Raw genomic sequence first — 16,355 nt, 5'->3', positions numbered from 1 at the left:
GCCTAGGCGTTGCTGGGATGTGCAGTGCTGGTTGGCTGGAGCTGAGAAATTAGAGGTGATTAAGAAGAGACCAGCATCGGGGTTGGGGATTTAGCTCAGTGGTAGAGCGCTTGCCTAGCAACCGCAAGGCCCTGGGTTCGGTCCCCAGCTCCGAAAAAAAAGAAAAAGTTAAAAAAAAAAAAAAAAAGAAAAAAAGAAAAAAAAAGAAGAGACCAGCATCACTGAAGTGAAATATTCTGGGAAGTGTTTCTCGAAAGTCAATACACAGAAGCTATGTTCCAGAGGTGGCCAAGGTTGTACCTTGTGTTAGTGAGTGAACTTGGTAGTATAAGAGTCTCCCACGTGGTTTTGAAGGCATGAAGGTGTCATGGAGAGTACCTAAGGTTTGGGACTATGAGAGGTGAGAAAAGACCATTGGTGAAGGTGTGGCCTCAGTGGCAGTTGCAAGTCTAGGATTGAAGGAATCGTGCAGAGAAGTTGAGGCTTGGTACCATGGAGAGAGTCCTGGAGAGGCTATCCGTGAAAGTGCAGCCCAGCTTCAGCAGAAGGCACCAGCACCATGGAGATGCCTTTACCATGCATGACCATCGAGAACATCAGTAGCTGTGGAGTGAGTCTAGATGACAAGCTGTGTGTGCGTCAGAGGGCAGAGCTGGAGAAGTGACCCAAGTCCTTTGGAGGAGCCCGGAAGTTCACCATCCCATGATTATGATCATGGGATTCATTCCGTGTGACTGGGCATTCTGTTATTCACACCGTTGGAGTTTGGTTTTTCTTTGTTCAGATTGTGACTATGCTCTGGTTGTTCCCTTGCTAATTTAATTTATTTATTTTTATTAATTAATTTATTTTACTGGAACCCACAGCTGAGAGACTTCAAATTTTAAAAGAGTTTGAATTTTAAAACAGATTGGCTGTTTTAAAGGTACTGAAATTTTAACAGTATTTGAATTTATAAAGACTGTGGAACTTATAAAGTTATTTAGGATTTTAATGAGATATCTTGGGGATGGATAAGAAAGGACAGGTTGTAACAATAATAGTGATGTGTTTGTCAGTGTGCCAAGCAGTCAGTCGGATTGACTGATCATGTCAACTTGATACAACTAGAGTTATCTGAAAGAAGGGAACCTCAATTAAGAAAACGCTTACAGGAACTGAGAGATGCACGGTTAAGATCAGTAACTGTTCTTCCACAGGTCCTGAGTTCAATTCCCAGCAACCACATGGTGGCTCACAACCATCTGTAATGGGATCTGATGCCCTCTTCTGGTGTGTCTGAAGACAACAACACTGTACACATGTAAATAAAAATAAATCTTTTAAAAAAGAAAAGAAAAAGAAAATGCTTCCAAGCCAAGAGGTGGTGGCATAAGCCTTTAATCTCAGCACTCGAGAGACAGAGGTAGACAGATCTCTCTGAGTTCAAGGCCAGCCTGGTTTACAGAGTTAGTTCTAGAACAGCCAAGGCTACCTAGTCAAACCCTGACTCAAACAAACCAAAGCAAAACCAAAAGAAAATGCTTCCATGAGCTGTAAAGTATTTTCTTCAATTAGTGATTAATGTGAGGACCCAGCCTATTGTATGTGGGGCCATCCCTGTGCTGGAGGCCCTGGGTTCTATAAGAAAGAAGGCTGTGTAAGTCATAAGATCAAGCCAGTAAGCAGCACCCCTCCATGGCCTCTGCATCAGCTCTTGCCTCTGGGTTCCTGCCCTATTTGAGTTCCTGTCTTCACTTCCTCTGATGATGAACTATGATGTGCATAAGCTGAATAAACCCTTTCCTCACTCACCTGCTCTCTCAGCTATGGTGTTTTATCACAGCAATAAAAACTCTTAAGACAGCTGACACATAAATATTTTACAAAATTATTTGAGGGAGTGGGATAGATGCAGCTTAGTTCCTGATCTGACAATATCATTCCTAACATGAAGAGCAAACATGCTTGGGTATGGACATGAAGGAGCCTCTGGTCCTTGGTTCCCTCTTCAGACTGACAGGCAAGCTTCAAGAAGGGTCCACAGAGGCCACCTGAAAGCCTACAGTCACTGAGGACTGTTCCTCCAGCCTTGAGAGCATCTGAGAACCAGAGGAATAGAGTATGCTGGTTCCTCATCTAGTAAAGATGGGATAAATGGTGGCCAATCCTAGTGAATAAACTAGAGAGTCAGGAAGCCTTGTCCTACATATTCCCTGGACTATGTAACTCAACCCAGATAAAAATACTCTCAAGCGGCACTTAGTATGTGCCAGGTAAGAGTCAGGATGCTTTCGCCCCTTGCAACTATCTGTTCTGACAGATGAAGACGGATGGGTATATGGCTCTGAAGGTAGTTGAGAGCCAAGGTCAGAACACAGGTATTGGTCTGCACTTGGAAGGCTGCCTCTGAACATTGCTCTCTTTCTCATGATGTAAACATTCACGGGGAATGCTATTGCTCAGTGCCTGGCTGTGCCTTGGCAAAGTCACTTGATCTCTTTGAGCCCAGTGAATCTATTACAACTACCCAGCAGGACTGTGTGAGGGTTGAGAGACCCCAAGGATGACTTTGAACTTCTTTTTTTTTTTTTTTCAGAGCTGGGGACCGAACCCAGGGCCTTGCACTTGCTAGGCAAGCGCTCTACCGCTGAGCTAAATCCCCAAACCCCGACTTTGAACTTCTTAAAGACTTGTGTATTGCAGCGTCTCAAGGCAGAGTGTCTACGCTAGTCTCTGATGGCATCGCTTCTGAGGCAGTGCCTCCTGAAACCAGCTTTGGAATCCCGAAGGTCTGAAATCCTACCTAGTCCTTCCTTGCTGCTCTTTGACCCTGCACTGAGGCCAAGGCCTTCTTGTCCTCAGAGCCTTAGTTTCTGAAGCTATGAATCATGGGTAATCCCAGTGTGGGGCTCTGCTGCTTGGGAGGATTATATTATGGGAAACAGTGTGCCATGACCAGCATGTACATGTAGCAGGAATTCGAGAAGTGGCAGTTACATTTTCCATTGAGTTTGTGAAGTCTATTATGTCACATTGTGGGTCATGACTTATTACCCCTTGAGACCATAGGCCTCTGACAAAAGTCATACAGCCTGGGGCTTTGTAGTACTTTTTTTTTTGTCTGTGAGTACACTGTTGCTGTCTTCAGACAGACCAGAAGAAGGCATCAGATCCCATTATAGATGGTTGTTAGTTTCTGGGACTTGAACTCAGGACCTCTAGAAGGCCAGTCAGTGGTCTTAACCTCTGAGCCATTCCTCCAGGCCTTTATGGTACCTTTTTACCTCTTCATGTGCTCTCTTCTACAGACCAAACCTCCCAGACAAGATACTATTATGTCACTGTGACTGACAGGAAGAAACTTAGAAGAGGGATTTACTTAGGCTCATGGTTTGAGGGTAGAGTTCACCAAGGCAGGGGAAGTTCAGGGAAAGAAAAGCAAAACAGTGGCGGAAGTGGCTGTCAGCGCTGACGACAAATACATGAGGCCGCTGTGAGGCTACAGGCCTCAGGGCCTGCCTTCCCTCCACTCAACTCATTTCCTTCAGTAGATCCTGTCTCCTAAAGGTTCTGAAACTTCTCCTAACAGCAGAATCAGCCGGAGACGAAGTGTTCAGACACATGGATGAATGGGGGATGTGTTACATCCAAATTATAATCTAGGCCCCAGTTCAGTTTCAGTTTCGTCGCCATGTTAGTGGCCATCTTGGTGATTGGCTACACTGGTCAATTGTTATCAGATGGTGGCAAAAAAACAAAAAAACAAAAAACAAAAAAACAAAACAAAACAAAACAAACAAACAAAAAAAAAACCCAAAAAAAACCCAAAAAAATAAAACCCAAAAAAACCAAAACCAAAACCAAAACCACCACCACCACCAAATACAATAACAAGAAAAACTAAAAGAAGACAAAAAAACCCATGGGCATTTTCAATCATCCTGGAGCCTGGGAAGAAAGCTAGGATTAAATGATCTCTTTACCGGCACAACCGCTAGGTTGCTGAAAGAGTCTGGCATGTGACGGAAGCAAAATGACAAGCACTGCTGTCATTTGACCTCTGGGGAACCAGGCAGTCATCTAGGATTTGAAATGTGGGAAACAAATGAGTGTCTGGTACTCTCTGGCTTCTGGAAAATGGCTTTCATTTTCCGAGGTGATTACAGTAAATTACACCTGGAAGAGGGAGCCCACAATGACGGCTGCAAGTGCCATGGATTAATGGAAGAGGACTCCAAATGTGTGTATCATGGGAGTGGAGGAGAGCAATGGAGTCAGGGAAGAGGGAGGTAATAGATTAATTAGAAACGGGAGCTAGCCTGGCTTCACCCACCTCCCATTTATATGTCAGTTTCTGAGTCTTACGTATAGAAATCACATAGGACCATCGTTAGCATGCTCCTTCCCGAGTCTCTAAAAGTGAATGGATTATCCTCAAACAGGCTCCATAGCTTCCTAATGGTGATGGTAGGGTTTCCTTGGTGACTTACAGCGTACATGCAGTGAGCAGGGTGAAGCCAAGGTAAGGAGAGAACAGAGCTATTAATTGCTCCTTCCCTAACAGAGAGGGTGCGGCATATGCCTGGCTTCCCAGGAGAAAATGAGAGAAGAGAGACTTTGTAAGAGCCTCCACAAGAGGAACATTTTCTGAATTCTATTCTGCACCTTGGGAGTCCAGCAAGGAGCCAGGAAACTGATAGGTGGGCCATATATAGTTCAGAGAAGGAAAAGGTTCGATGAATAGGCTTATTTAACCCGAAGCAGGTCAGCCCAAGAGGTCATCTAATCTCAGCAGTGCAGGATATGAGGGCCCTCCATCAGGGAAGAGACTGGCTTTGTTTCTTCCCTGAAGAGGACTCGGCAGGGCAGGAAGGAAATGGTGTAGGTAAGCCATCCCTGAGAGACTAGGTGGCATCTGCAGAGCCGAGCAAAGGAAGCCACATTGCTCTCCCTGGTCTGATTCATTTCTCCAGCTCCATCCTGTATTTTGAGACAGTTGTCTCCTCAGGCCTGTAGCATGCCAATTAGTATAGGTAGGCTGTCTATTGAACCCCAGGGATTTGCATGTCTATGCTCCCCAGTGCTGGGATTATGCATAGCACTAATCCTGCCCTTTTTACATAGGTTTTGGGTTACAAATTCAGCTCCCCACACTTGGGCTTCACACACACTAGGCAAGCGCTCTCTACCAGTGAGCTCTACCTCATCTCACCGCAAGGGTTTCTAGAACTGAGTCTTTGATTACAACACTTACTCTTAGTTACTTTTCTTGTCATGTGACTAAAATGTCCCATGCAGACAAATTAAGGAAGAACAGATATATTTCAAAAAATTTAAATCTGGGTGGCAGTGGAGCATGCCTTTAATCCCAGGACTGGGGGGAGGTGGAGGCAGGCATATGTCTGAGTTTGAGGTCAGTCTGATCTATGAGTTCCAGGACAGTCAGGACTACAGGGAATCTGTCTCTTAAAACCAAAAACCAAAAAAAAAAAAAAAAAAAACCCAAAAACAAACAAAAAATTCAGTCATGTCAGAGTAGAAGCATGGTGATGGAAGTGGGTCTACTTGTGGGGGTAGCATGAAGTTAGTTGCTGGGAGACAGGAAGCAGGGAGCTCAAACTAGAACCAGGGCTGGGAACTTCGCTGGGAACTGGCACACAGGTCGGGGACTCTCAGCAGAAGGGCTCTCACAGAGTTCTTCTACTTACAGATCTATCCTGATTTCCTGAACTGTAGCCCAGAGGGGACACAGACTTGGAATTAGGCTAGACCTAAGGTCAAAGGGAAATCTTCCGTTATCTTTTTTTTTTTTAATTACAACAAAAATCAAAATAACACCTATTGGTTTCTCTGGGGTATTGTGAGGATAAAGGTATGAACGTCTGGGTCTGAGATCTGATGCATAGTGAATGCTCCAAAATGATTTTTCCTTCCTCTTCCTCTTTCTTGGCTTTACTTTTTATTCATTTGGAAATCGCCTTTCCATATGGAGTGGATAAAGCAAACTCTCTCTTACGGGAAATACTAAGGGAAATTCACGGCCTACTCAAAGCATAGCGTGTTTGGATGGAGAGAGGACTAAGCATGTTCACAAACATCTGTGATGTGCAGAGCAGGTGATGATGTGATGACAGCATCCCACTCCCACGCAGCAACAGTAGCATAGAAACTGCCTTTCCTGACCTCTTATGATCCCAGTTGTCGCTCAGAGAGACAGATTGATTTGTCCAAGGCATCATCATGGCTGGCTTTGTTCATTCTTTCCATCTACACAGCGCGCGCGCGCGCGCGCACGCACACACACACACACACACACACACACACACACACACACACACACAGCTTTTATTTTCCCAAAACATGACATCTGGCTAGGAATCCCATTACCACAATGCAGCCCTTTCTTTCCCCTTCCTTTATGGGAGTCACTTCTGAAGTGTTTGCACTGCCACTTTGCCCTGTGGACTTACTCCAAAGAAAGGAATTGTGACAAGTAGATGGGTCAGACACTTGGGGTCACATGGCCAACCCAACTGTTGGGAGCAGATATAGGCAGGGGTTCAAAATGCCCCTTACCTTGCTGTCCCTGGGTGCCTACAGTTCTAAACATTTAAAGGACTCATAACCAAAAACCCAACTTTCTCATAAAACCAGGGTGCAAAAGAATGTGGGTTGGATCTTTACAAGAAATGGTAGTAATCAAGTTTCTGGGGGCTCACTTAGCTATGACCCTTGGGTGCTTCCCAGGGCACAGCCCAATCTTTCTGGTTGAGGTTGAAAGTGAGAGGTAGGGCATGGCAGGCATTGATAAATGCTCGAAGCCATGGTCAGCATGAAAAACATTGTCTCCCTCCGCTTCACACCGAGGCTACCCGCAGCATGTGGGTGAGGTCCATTCCAAGCATACAGTCTTACATCTAATCCTCGAGTATCTTTCCCCAAGTCACGCAGAAGACAGCAACCCAAGAGAACCTTGTAACAGTGAGAGGCATTGTCAAAGAGGTTACCTGGGGAGTGTGGGAGATGAAGTGTGTGGGCTAGGAGGAAGTCCTTGGAGGCTTCTTCTTGGAGGAGACAGCTTTTGAATAGGATCTTGGAGTATATACTGAGGAATCATCCCTCTCTTCCTTGCTCTTCAGGCATGCATCTATCCTGCCTGCTACTCACTGATCTCTCCAACTATCCTTCCAAATTCTCATTCACCTACAGGGTTAGTCATTTATCAAATAACTATTGTGAGCCTGCCAATGTTCTGGGGACTACACCAGGAACCTTTGTACACACTTCTTGTTTAATTCTAGCAATACTACTGTGGGACAATGGAGGATGCCAGGAAACTAGTCGGGTTGAGTGGGTCTGAGACCCTGGCACTGGTACTTACCTGAGACAGTAGTCGTCTCCCTGCTCCCTAGTAGCTTCCTTACCTAGAACACCTGACCCCACTTCCCACGTTGGTCACAGAGTTCTCCGTGTTAATGAGGTATCTAGAGGTCCTGAGGTTTTGGTCAATAAGCTTCCATTTCTGGACATTCCTCCCCGCAAAAGGTAATTTAATCTCTGGTCTACCCTGAGAAGGTGGTACGTACCCGTTTTCCCTGATAAACAGACAGTAAATGATATGGATAAACATAGTCTCTTTCATCAAGAATCGCCGTGGGGAGCCGCTGCCTAAGTCTCCTACAGAAGGCCTCTCCATGCTCCCAGCCAATCACCACCAAGCTAAGGACGTTCTCTGATGAGCTAAGCCAAAGTTCTCATTCCCCCGGCCATGTTATCCTCAGTCCTCCGGCCCTCGACTCTGTTCCCAACTGCACACGACCCAGCAGCGCCTGGTTATCCAAGAGTCTGGGAGTCCATGGTCCTGGACTCGTGGCGGGCCTGTGGATCCCTGACACTTTGTCTCGACTCCTCTGTGTGTTGGAAACCCCAGCTTCAGTCTCCTACATCGTAGGCTGCGCCCCACCCCCGCACCGTGGTGTCTCTGTGCTTCCCTGAAGTCCAACACCCTAGCCGTTCAGGGTAAACACAGTCCAGCGCTCCCCGCAGCTTTGTCACACCCCAATGGCGGGGCAGAACACAGACCCACATACCACCAGGCCAGTGTTACTGCATCAATCTGGAGAGAGAGAAAGATGATGACTCCAGACAAATAGAATTCTCCTTTCCGGTCTATCTCATGTGCCACCGAGGAAGAGGCATCTACTTATCTTCAGGAGTCCCTACCCCTGGCCTCAGCAACCCCATTCACCTGCTGCTTTACCTCCCAGTTCCAGTCCTTTCACACCATTTTCTCCCTGTCAGACTGGGAAGAAGCCCAGAACTGCACAGGGTTTCTCAGTGACCGGGGTTCAAGTCCCACCCCAAAGTCAAGATCCTACGTGCAAGCTACTAGAACTGCCTTCAACTTATTTTATTTTCTTCTCATTCTTTTACATTTATTTTTAATTCTTTAAAACAATATTTATTTATTTATTTATTTATTTATTTATTTATTTATTTATTTATTTATTTATTTATTTATTGCATATGAGGACACTGTAGCTGTCTTCAGACACATCAGAAGAGGGCATTGGATCCCATTACAGATGGTTGTGAGCTACCGTGTGGTTGCTAGTAATTGAGGACATCTGGAAGAGCAATCAGTGCTCTTAACCCTTAAGTCATCTCTCCAGCCTCTCTTTTTTTAATTCTTAAAACTCTCCTTTTTCCTCCCCTTCACTTTTATTTTAATTAAATTAGGAGACCCACTTCCACCCAATTCCACTTAAAATTTCCCTGCCAAATATTTCACTTAAAATTACTTATCTCTTTTAAACTGGTGTCTAATTGGAATGTTTGGTAACCCGGGCCCATAATCCTTTTAATTCAGGAAGCTGAAGAAGAAGGACGGCCCTGTCTCAAAGTACAACACAAGCAAACCCACCAAAACCCAAAACAACCCCCTGCACAGAATAAACCATTATAAACTATTAAGCTGGACTCCCATCCTGCAGGTCACTGTCTTTCCTTCTGGAAATATGCAGAAGGTGGTTTCCAGAGCTTCTGAGATACAGGACTGCACTGTGGTCTAGCTCCCAGTACTGGGCAAAGAGCTACTTCTACTTGCAGAGAGAAGCGGGCAGGACCCAGTTTTCAGGTTTAACCCCCAGGAGTCTGCAAAGCCTCTGTGATGGCAACAGCCCTCACACTGAGCCACTCCAATGAGTACTTCGACTGGATGCTCTCAAATGGCACCAAAGAGTTTGTTATTATCAGAAGATATAAGCAATTGGCGCCTTGTGGGGTTGGGAGTGGTGAGGAGCGGTTCCTCCCTTCTTTAATTGCTGGCCCTAACCCTACTGTTAGACTTAGCCATCTAGATTCTTCCAGATTCACCTTCATTCTGTAAGTATTGACAGTCATTCAAGGTTTGCCTCTGAGTTGTTTATTTCAAGCAGCAGGATAGGTTCCTCATTCTTCTCCATGACATTGGACTGAATGTTGTCAGAAGTGTTGAGAAGCACTGTGCCTATACATGGAGGAGGTAAGCCTTCTAGGAGAGTGAATCCCTCCAGATGGGATTAGTGCTCTCCTCAGAGGTAGAGTAGCATGTTTCCTCTCAGTTGTCCACTATGGGAGGTGACAACAAGAACTGCAGGCCAGGGATGAGGCTTTCCCAGATGTCACCTCCCTAGCATCTCACCTTGAACCTGCTGCAGCTGGGAGAAGTAAATGCTTGGTTGTTGGAATTCATTTGGTTTACGGTGATTTGTCACAGATGCTCTAATGTATCAAAACAAACGACAATGTAAAAAAATCTAGAAGCATCCCTCCTGAGCGTGTTTTTGTCCACTTTCCCACTATTCATAATTCAGGAGTCTTATAGGCACAGCACCAAAATGCTTGGCTTCTACAGGATGGGATTTGAGGCCAGTGTGACCCAGAAAGGAGATGAGGAGCAGGAATAGACTGAGAGGTAGCATGAGGACCAGGGACAGGGTGGGGAGTAGAGTTGTAGGAAACCTAGCCTCAGACGTGCAGTGTGACAGCAAGAGCATTCCTCATTCTGAGTGGTGGCATCTGCCTTTGATCCCAGCATTCAGGAGGAGAAGGCAAACATCTCTGGAGTTTGAGGCCAGCCTGGTATACAGAGTGAGATCCAGGACAGCTAGGGTTGTTACACAGAAAAACCCTGTGTGGAAAAACTAAACAGACAGACAGACAGACAGACAGACAGATAGATAATCTTTAAGGCCTATTAAAATGGCTACTTTAAAATATCCTGATATTGTAATAACCATATGAATCAGAGACATCCTGTTCTCGAAGGAAAATGTGCTCAGCTCAACAAGAAAGTCTATCGTAAAACAAAGAAACCCAATAATTTATGGGTTGGGACTGTGGCTAAGTGATAGAGTACTTGCTTAGCATGCACAAAAACCTGAATTTGGTCCCTAGTACTCTTTCCAACAGTGGTTGTCACCATTCATAATGGTGTAATTCATTAATATGGTTCCTCATGTTGTGGCAACTCCCATAACCATAAAATTATCTTTTTGCTATTTCATAACTGTAATTTTGCTATAGTTATGAATCATAACATATCATTGGACATAGAAGTTGGCCAAAGAGGTCTCGAACCACATCTTGAGAACCTATGCTCTATAACAAAGAAAAAGCAGACAACCTATGAGCTAGGGTTCCAGAAAGAATGAAGCAGGGAGCTGGGCATCCCCCACCCCATTCATCTCTTGGTACTTTGACAGCAGATGCGGCATGACCTCATACCATGCCTTTCCTGCAAGGACAGACAGTACCCTCAAACTGTGAACTGAAATAAACCATCCCTTCCACAAGGCTCTTTTCTGATAGGTATTACATCACATCAACAGGGAGATAATACAGCCAGTCCTACCCTTTGGAGCTCTGCAGAAGGATGCTTTCCCATAAGTCACTGCTGTAAGACGCCTGTGTGTGAATCTGCAAAAGTATTTCCAGAAAGGTTGAATGAGAAGGTCAGCCCATTCCCAGAAGACGAGTGGCCACAGTTATCTCCAAAGAGAATGCAAATCAACTTGGCTGCCAAGGTCTGGCTCAAGAATATATACACCCTTGGGTTGGTGAGATGGCTCTGTAAGTGAAGGTACATGCTGCCAAGCCTGATGACCCGGGTTCAATCCCCAGGACCCATATGGTGGAAGGAAATGAACGATTCTCATCGGCTGTTCTCTGACCTCCATGAGTACATCTAGCATGCGTGTGTGCACACTCACACACAATAATAATACACATGTTAATTAATTAAAGTAATTTAAATGAAAATTATATGTATCGACATGATGTTGGGAAATTGGGTTTCCCTCGGGGTTCTTAGCCTTATTAATAAAAGAATTTAAGAACAGATTCAGGTGGAAGCTTACGGACAATCTTAAAAGAAAAACTCCAGACCAGGCAAGCTGTAAAGATCAGCAGCTGACAGAATGGAGTAAGAGAAGAATCAAAGCCACGACATTTTAGTTAGGCTGGCATGAGGTCAGCTAGCTACACAGCAGACAAGCAGCCACATATTGGGAGGGCAGCAGAAGAGAAAGAGGAAAAATGGGGATGTGCCAGAGAATGTATACTTAGGTTCTCTGGTCAGCACCTGGAAGAACAGGACCGAAGAGAAGGGTGAAATTATATCTTTCTGTGTTAGACAGACCCAATGGAACTTCACGGCAGAGTGAAGGGACTGAGACAGAGAGGTGAGAACTCTGGTAAGAAAAGGCACATTATCTCATTAAAGGTCTAATTATTCTTCCCATCTCTTTACCCTGGCTTCAGGTGGAGCCACCTTCCTGAGGGTTGCCCTTTGGCTAGGTCAATTGGATTAACTCTTTACCAACCAATGGCCTGTGTTCATCGGGGGTCAGTTCCACTCTATTGACTAGGAGACGACAGCTTCCCGTTAGTGGACTTTCAGTGTTTTCCTCTTCTCTTCTTCTCCTTTCTTTTCCCTCTTCTCTTCTCTTCTCTTCTCTTCTCTTCTCTTCTCTTCTCTTCTCTTCTCTTCTCTTCTCCCCTCCCCTCCCCTCCCCTCCCCTCCCCTCTCCTCACTTCTCCTCTCTCCTCTCTTTTCCTTTTCCTTTCCCTTCCCTCCTTTTTTTCTTTTTTCTTTTTGTCTTTTTGAGATAATGTTTCTCTGTGTTGCTCTGGCTATTCTGATACTTGCTCTGAAGACCAGGCTGGCCTTGACTCAGAGATCCATCAGCCTCTGTCTCCTGAGTGCTGGGAGTAAAGGCGTGTGCCACCATGCCTAGCTCCCTCAATGCTACTTTAACACAAGGGTGAGAATATTCCAGCTGTGGTCCTGTGGTCTTCTAGAAGCTTGTACATGCTTATGGTGCAAGGGTTAGGCAGGATCTGGGCTCTGCGAGCCTACGGGAGGGGAGCAGCTCCATGCACCATACTATGTTGGTCAGAGTCCCAAGGAATGAAATCAAGACCTTTGTGGAAGGATGTTGCCAACTCCCTATGAACTGATTTTGAATGCCAATAGTTCATTTTCAGATCTTTTTCTTTCTCCAAATAAAGTACTCACACCACACTTGTCCTTTGAGGAGCTCCTTCTTGGGCCGCTGGTGGCAGGACACTTAGTAAGCACTCAATAAATATTTGTGGAGCACATTAATGGGTGGTAATCTAGCACTAATCCTCTCTCTTGAGCTCCCCACCCCCAGGAAGAAATAAAAGATGTCCATTTGTGGCTCAGCCACAATCGGGCAAACTTCCATATTGCTGCCAAGTCTTGCCATCTGCCACCTCTGAGGTGCAGGTGCTGGGCAGCCTCAGCGCCCACAAAGCCGGGCCATGGGCACAAAGGCTCGATGTGCACTGGTAATTGCTGAGGCATAGCCTGCCAGACCAGCCAGGCTGATGCAAGTTTGCTGGGTCTCTGAGATTTGCATACAGATGGCCAGTCTCAGCAGAGGAAGCATTGCTGCCACAACCACTGCCTTGCTCTGGGTAGATCAGCCTGCAGCCCCCTTTTAGAAGTGAGGACTGCTTTGACTACAGACCAGCCCAAAGAGGCCTCATTCTGCAGGTCCTGAATAGTCAGTCATTCACTGGGTTTCTTTGAAACTTGAAGAAAGAGAGAAAGAAACACCCTCGAGAGCTAGGCAGAGTGGTAGGGATATGTACAGATAGACTGACTGACAGACAGACGAGGAGATTTGCTGCTGTGGTTTGGAGTCAGTGTCTGTAGCCTAGGCTGGCCTGGAACTTGCTATATAGCCCAGATTTCTCAAGAAGCCAGCAATCCTCTTGCCTCGGCCTCCTAAGACTGAGACTGCAGGAGTAAGCTCCTTGTCTTGTATAAGACAGAGCAATGGACAAAATGAGAGGGGGTGGGGGAGACACTTGAGTGAAATAAAAACCAAAAACAAAATTTAAAAGAAAGTAAAGAAGGAAAAGGAGAAGGGATCTTTTCCCCCGCTTCTGGAGGCCAGTAAGTTGTGTGGTTGGGAGCCAGTGTTTGGACTCTGAGCCTCCAACTGGAAATCAGAGGATGAGTGTTTCTATTCTGCGATGCAGCCATGTGAGGACCATGGTGTCGTTCTGGTTACTACACTAAGGATCTTCCAGTGTCTGAAATGAGCAGACATTTTGAAAATAGACAGACAAATGAAGCACACTGCATAAAAAGGTACACTGACACACGCCTGAGCTGAAAGCACATTCCCCCTATTGCTTACTGGAACCCAGAACCTATCCCCTGGGATGCTGTCGTTGTTGTTGTTGTTGTTTTTACCTCTATCTCCCTGGGTTTGGAGACAGTGTCTCACTGCCCACTGGGTGAGTGAGTGGCCAGGCCTAGGCCTCTGCCAGGGCTCTGAGCATCTGAAGCACTGGACATGGACACGGGGCCCAGGGCAGGTGCTGCTACCTCCCAGCTCAGCCTAACTCTGTTTTGCAACCATCCTGAGTCTTCACTCCATGTTTACTGATCTCCCTGGCCCTCAGCCCTCCCGTCAGCTCCCCTGCCACCGACTTCAGTGAATGACCCACTCGGCTAGAGGAAAAGAAAGGCCTTATTGAAGGAGTGTGGCCTCCCTTGTCCAAACTAAATGAAAGGGAAATAGAATAGCAACAGGATGGAGATTTCTCCCATTCCCAACTGTGCATGGAAACACGCTTCTTCCATGGTAGCTCTGAGAGAGAAATCTGTGTGTGAGCCCTGGCCCCTCTTTCTTTATCCTTGACACCAAGACCTCATGTTCTCCTGCCTTCCAGTTCTGGCGGCTCCCCTAAAAACGGGGGGAATGCTTTTCTTTCACCTTTAACTCTCCCTCCCATCTTCTGCTACTGCAACCAGGGCAAAAACCTTTTTCCAGTTTATTCCTCTCTCTTGAAAGCACTAAATGCCCAGCTGCCATCACCCAGAAGATGAAGACTGAGCTCATTAGGTTGGCATGGAAACCCTTGTGGTCCAGCTTCTGCAACTTCTCTAGCCTGCAATCACCACACATCCACAGCACCTGTACCTCACAGTCCACCCATGAGCTGCTTTTAGGTTACACTGAGATCTGCTGTGGCTCACTTTCGTCTCTTTGCTCTCCCAAGCTCTGTGTCTCTGCACACCCCTCTCTGGTCCCACTGAGTAAGATGAGGTTTTTTTCCCAGCCCCCACCTTCTCTTCCTTCATCCATTCAAATGCCAGGAGATGGGTTACAGTCCCCTGCCATGATACCACAAGATCCCTCCCTTGGAGGGAGATGGAGGGAAATCATCTCTGCCATTTAGTGAGAGGCATTAATTGTTGTTTGTTTTTAATCAGAGACAGATGCTCTTGAGCCCATGTATGACAGTTTGAATAAGATTGGCCCCCATAAACCCACATATTTTCATGCTTAGTCCCTGGTTGATGAGCTGTCAGGAAAGGATTAAAAGGTGTGTTCTTGTTGGAGTAGGTGTGCCACTGCGAAGTGGGGTTTGAAGTTTCAAAAGCCAACACCTGCCCAGTCTCAGTCAGTCTCTCTCTCTCTCTCTCTCTCTCTCTCTCTCTCTCTCTCTCTCTCTCTCTCTCCCCCCCCCCCGCCCCACTGCTTGCTGCCATAGGATAAGCATATAAAGTCCTCACCTATTTTTTTCTAGCACCCTATCTGCCTGCATGCCACCATGCTCCCTGCCATGATGATAACAGACTAAACCTCTGGAACTGTTAGCCAGCCTCCATGAAATGTTTTCCTAAGAGTTGCTGTGGTCATGCAATAGAACAGGATCTAAGACACCATGAGGAACTCCCTCGGTGTTTCACTTTGTCTGAATCTCCAGATGGACCTCAGGGGAGGCCATTCCCAGAAGATTCAGTACAGGAAGACGAGCCCAAGAGAAGGGAAGGGAAATTAATCAGATAGCATTCATAATTTCTTCCTCCCTCTTCCCACTGCAAGAACCAGAACAAAATTCCTTTTTTAGGAGCCGAATTATATTCTTTCAGCCAATGGTTAAGTCAAGTGGATGAGGCAGCGAGGTATTCATGCAATGACTTTTTGTGAACTAGCCCCAAAATGTTCATATTGTCATGCTTACAAATCCATACCTATGTAGTTACTTTCCTTAAATAACTTCATTTGTTCTCTTTGCATTTCCAGTTTTTCACAGAATTTGGCCCAAAGCAATATGGTTTTGTGGCAGAAATAATATAACAATAGGGCAGGCACCCAGGAGGTAGAAGTTGGAAGGTCAGATGTTCAAGGTCACCCTCATCTACGTGAGTTTGAGGCTAACCTGGGTTACAGGAGATCTTGTTTCAGAAAAATACAGAGAAACAAACACCCAAAACAAAAACTCAGAAAGACAGACAGACAGGAAGGAAGGAAGGGAGGAAGGAAGAAAGGAAAGAAAGAAGGGAAGAAGAAAAGAAGGAGACAGGGAAGGGAAAGGGAAGAAAAAACAATTGATAGAAATATGAGACAGAAGATGAAATCTCCAAGTCAAGTGGTCTGTCTGATAACTGGACTTGATGGGATTTGTTGACCAGAACCTTTCTCTGGACTTCACTTTGTTCCACCTTAACTTAGTCACAGGCACAACTCTGTCAAAGGCTGGGCACAAGAGTGGATGGCTGAGAATGGAGAGAATGGTAGATAATGACCATGAGAAGGTGTGGTGAAGCAGAGGGATGACGTATTATATTCTTTCAGGAGGGACAGTGGAAACCTGCATGTGTGATGACAGTGACCAAGGCACTTAAGATTACTGTGCATTGGTTTCCTGAGCTTGGAGATCATAACACCAGCACCCTGGGATTTTTGCAAGGACGCATGAAATTATATTTGCTTGATAAAACATCTGACAAATAGTGTGTGTGTGTGGGGGTAATTACTTCTAATACTTATAATTGTTAAGAA

Source organism: Rattus norvegicus, chromosome 6 (assembly GCF_036323735.1).
Source record: "Rattus norvegicus strain BN/NHsdMcwi chromosome 6, GRCr8, whole genome shotgun sequence".
Lineage (NCBI taxonomy): Eukaryota > Metazoa > Chordata > Mammalia > Rodentia > Muridae > Rattus > Rattus norvegicus.
Note: the sequence above shows the minus strand (reverse complement) of the source record.